The 4,500-nt window shown below is 47.0% G+C and overlaps 1 long non-coding RNA gene across 1 annotated transcript; it reads right to left on the bottom strand.

Annotated features, from left to right (window-relative positions):
- Nucleotides 1-894: 894 nt before the first annotated feature.
- On the bottom strand, nucleotides 895-2,649 carry LOC122496355. Its single transcript, XR_006300780.1, has 2 exons — nucleotides 1,135-2,649; nucleotides 895-1,041 (listed from the first exon to the last, which is right to left on the bottom strand). It is a non-coding gene; the product is annotated as an uncharacterized LOC122496355 (long non-coding RNA).
- Between the last annotated feature and the right edge of the window lie 1,851 nt (nucleotides 2,650-4,500).

Genomic DNA, 4,500 nt, shown 5'->3' with positions numbered 1-4,500 from the left:
CCGTTATTATTAAGTAAGCTCTATGCCCAATGTGGAGCTTGAATTCACAACCTGCCCCCCAAGATCAGGAGTCAATGCTCTAGGGACTGAGCCAGCCAGGTACTCTTGTAATGCTAATTTTTGTGATAAAATGAAGCTGGTGTCTATCTTGTCAGTTCAGATGGAAGAATGAACACTGGAGGTCACATCACCCCCAGACACGGCAGGACTGGCCAGGGAATTAATAGGTCTACGCTCAATGGATGGGAATGCTTGCTCATCTTTCACAGGAAGCTGTAGGACAAGTAGTTAATCAGCACTAATGAAATCTCTAACATACAGAACAAAGATTTTCTCAGATTCCAAGTCTTTTGAGATGGAATAGACTTCTGGGGCACGAGGCAAAGCAGCACCAGAAATTATTAAGTAATACCAGCTTATATGGCCTTATGGGCCTCCAATCAACAGCATCTACCTTTTCAGGAGACCCTTGCCCCAAAGTTTGTCCTTGAAAACCCTCACTTGCAAGCCATCAGAGGGTTCAGAACTTTTGAGCATTAGCTCCCTGTTCTCCTGGGTGGTGCCACATCAGCTGATTGCCTATCTGTGTTCATGGCAAAAGCTCAGTGTCAGTTTTTATTGGCTTACTGCGCATCAGGTGGACAAATTCTCATTTGGTTTAGTTACAACAGTTGTCACTTGTTATATATGTATCCGTTAAACATTTGTAATCGCTTATTGAATGTGTTTCATAAGCTATGCATAGATTTTATTTGAAGGTCCTTTGAGCACAGTCTTCATGGTTTCATTGCTCCTTCATCTAGGTCACCCACTGAAAACTTAAGGAATGAAGAGAAACTTTGTTTTGTTCCATCAGAAATCTGGGCGAGAATAATTTCAAACCATGCTGACAATGGAGTCATCAAATTGCTGTTAAGGTAGAGATGTGACGTCGTTCTTTGCAGTAGGAGGAGAGGGAGAGGCTAAGGTCTGGGTCATGGAGCAATGATCACTCAGAGGGGAATGAGGAAGCCAGGATGGGAATTTGGCTGGAGGATCAAGCTGTGAGAGGAAAAAGAGAATGAATGAGGCACCAAAGAATAAAGAACTAGCCCCAACAGGGCAGCCCTTGAGATCTGGGCAGATGTTTTATACCTTGAAAAGGCAAGTTGCTGTTATGGTAGAATTCCGGGGGCATCACCAAATCAGAATTTGGAGAGCTGGATGGAGAACTCTTTCCACCTGCAGCAAAGGAGAATCCTTGTGAACGCATAGAGACAACTGCTTTTTGGAAACAAAGGCATTGACCTTTATATGGAGGTTGACATGGGGACACACAGGGCAGCCAGAAAGGAGGAGATTACAGGAGAAGTGGTTAGCAGTAAGGCCTGAATGAACCATAAAATGTGAGGGCCCTCAATTTACAGTGGAGAAACCAGTTAAATGATGGGACTGAGATCACACCACAGTTGTTGTCCATTTTTAGCTTTCCAGATCTACCCTTCACCTTCCTCTTCCTGGGGGCTGTGCCACAGAGGCTCACCTCTATGGATTATGTCAACAGGAGCCTTTACTCTTTGGCTTCCTGTTGGGTTTGCCCAATGTCAGGTGCCTGCAGGAGACTAGAGGATAGGAAGGAAAGAGAAATGAGGGTATTTCTTCCCCCAAGGTCCCTTTGCACTGGGGCCATGGACTGGAGCCATTCTAGGAGACCCCTTCTACAACTTCAGCTGTTTTCACATTCCTGTAAGTATCCCCACTCCTTGCCCCTTCAGGCCTGGAGTCTTAATGCCCCCCAACTGTTGCAATCTCTGGGTGCTTCCCCATCCCTCACTTGTTTTCCTTGACCCTTCTTGAGCCTTTATAAATTCTTTATTCTCCTTATTTCAGTTGAGTGTGCCATCTCTTTCCTAATGCAACCCTGACTTGAGCTATCTAGTTTAAAAGTTTTCATTTATAGTTGCCCCTCTTGACTGTCCAGACTCAGAAACCCATACTTGTGCCTGGAGAATTCGCCATCATATGAGTCTTAGTAGGAAGTAGAACTCACTTCCCAATGTAGAATGTGGAGGAAGTGCTAACTATTTGCTTTCCCAACCTCCCTTGCAACTAGGGCTTGGGCAACTAGGCTCAGGCAATCAGAGGTACGCATTAGACTTTGAATGAGGAGCAAGTGATACAAAGACCCAGGGAGAGTGGAGAATGGAGAGGCCTAATCTAGTGATGGTGGCTAGAGAAGCAACCGTCTCTGGGGCAGCCCAGGTGGTAGGGCCCATGGCAGTCACTAGTGTCAGGTGTGGAGTTTTAGCAGGGTCAGATGGGCAAGCTGAAGGGTCTGGTACTCTGTGGTGGGGGCAGCAGGGTTCTCACCAGACAAGCCTGTGTTTCTGCCTCTGTGGTGGCCAGGTCTGGTTCTCTAGCCTTCCCAGTGGTGCAGAGGCTTTTCGGTATCTTTTCCACAGATTTCCTTTTCTGCATAAATCTACCAGAATCAGTTTCCAGTGCTTGCATTTGTGATTCCCAACTGGTGGAGGTTTCCTTGGAACCCAAGTGTGGAGCACATCCAGGCCTCACCAGGAACCAGAAAGACAGCCCTCGCCATGCTACTTGGCTCAGAGTGACCATCAATAATTGTTGCTATTGGGGCATGTGGGTGGCTCAGTTGGTTAAGTGTCCTACTTCGACTCAGATCGTGATCTCGTGGTCTGTGAGTTTGAGCCCGGCATCAGGCTCTGTGCTGACAGCTCAGAGCCTGGAGCCTGCTTCGGATTCTGGGTCTCCTTCTCTCCGTGCCTCTCCCCCACTCATGCTCTGTCTCTATCAAAAATAAATAAACATTACAAATTAAAAAAAATAATTGTTGCTATTGTTATCTTCGGCAGCAGCATTTTATCATCATCATGATTCAGGGCCTTGCAGAGAGTAATCAGAGCAGATGTCTAAACTCAAACACCTGGAGGAGCCAGGCAGGCAACAGGAATAGGTGAGGTGGAGCCATGCATAAGAATACCGTGGGGCCAGGTGAGGACTATGGAACCCCGGGAGGGTGCGTGCCTGTCTAGAGGGAACAGCTACTTCTCGGCAGCAGCCTTTTTTGCCGCATGGAATGGGAGCCCAGTGATACCAGACTTTCCACTGTTTCAAGAGAAGCCAGAAATCTGGATTTTTATGGAAAGCATGATGTTTTCAGTTATCAGTAATCTAAAAAAATGCTGAATAGGCCAAACAAACCCTCCCAGGGCCATGATGGGCTGCAGATGCCAGCCTGTGTGTTCTGAATGTAAATCTCTGGGTCCAGTTGAAATTCTCAGGGAGAGAATCCAGTTGGGTCAGATTTCTTCCACTCAGTTAGCTATGGCCATGATCCACTGCCCACTCAGCAGGGAGCGTGGTGAAAACACTGAGAAGCGGGTGTGGGCAGGAATGTCTCTCAGAGAAGAGAGGCAGGCACTGAGGAGCTTCCCTTCCCCAAGAGTTGCTTCTCTGTGGATAACAGGGACACTGAAGGCGGATACATCAGGCATATGATAAGCTCCAGTAACTGCAAACTTAAGATATGGCTTGTTTACCTTACATAAAAATGTGTCTGCAAAAAAAAAAATATGTCTGGAGGAGGCAGAACAGGGCTGGTACAAAGGCCCAGATATACCTACATGATTCCAGACTCTGTCTTCTCACACCTCCACGGTAGCACGTAGGCTTTTGTTTTCATGCTTATAGCCTCATAGTTGCAAGCTGGCTGCAGCTGTAACCATCAAGACTATGTCCCAGGCAGGGAGAAAAGGAATCGAGAAGTAAGGGATGGTCCTTCTGTAAGGATTTCCCAAAAATCCCCAGCATATTTCTGCTTCCATCTCATTGGCTGGAATTGACTCACATACCCATACCTATTCACAAGGAAATTGGGAAGATGAGTACGTTGCAGCTCCAAACAATAGCAGGGTTCTATTCACTGGAAACGAGGATAGTATAAACCTTTGGTAGGCAATCAGCAGCCTCTGCCACCTCCTCTGAATAGGTACTAGGTACCAGACTCTGGCTAAGCACTGGGGACTGAAAACCATAGCTTTTACAGCTGAAGATACAGAAGTGGTTGAGAAACCCAGTGTGGCTGGGCTTGGTTCCAAAGTGAGAAAATCAGCTTCTGGTTCCTTCTAGTTCCACCAGGCCTCCCATCCTTCCTGACCCCTGCCTGGCCCTCCTGCTGTCAGTGTGGCCCCACCACGGCCCAAGCATGGTGGGGAGGATGTGTGATTAACACCACTAGCAGTTTCAGGAGACACCCAAGAGACGTTCCAGAGAGAAATATGTAACTGGCACATCTGGTTTATAATGTATATTAATCCCTGACACGTAATTTGAGTAATATATGTAAAGCAAAAAGTCCAAGTGCTGATTTAGGAGCCTTATTATTACCCTGTCAGCAGAATTCATGTTCTATTTGCACAGCGCTCCGGGTCCAGCATCTCATCTAGGGCAGCAGGAAGGAGAAGGCTTTCTGACAGATGCCAGCTGATGGCG

Source organism: Prionailurus bengalensis, chromosome A3, assembly GCF_016509475.1.
Source record: "Prionailurus bengalensis isolate Pbe53 chromosome A3, Fcat_Pben_1.1_paternal_pri, whole genome shotgun sequence".
In the NCBI taxonomy this organism is placed as follows: Eukaryota; Metazoa; Chordata; class Mammalia; order Carnivora; family Felidae; genus Prionailurus; species Prionailurus bengalensis.
This window is presented reverse-complemented; position numbering and strand designations above follow the sequence as displayed.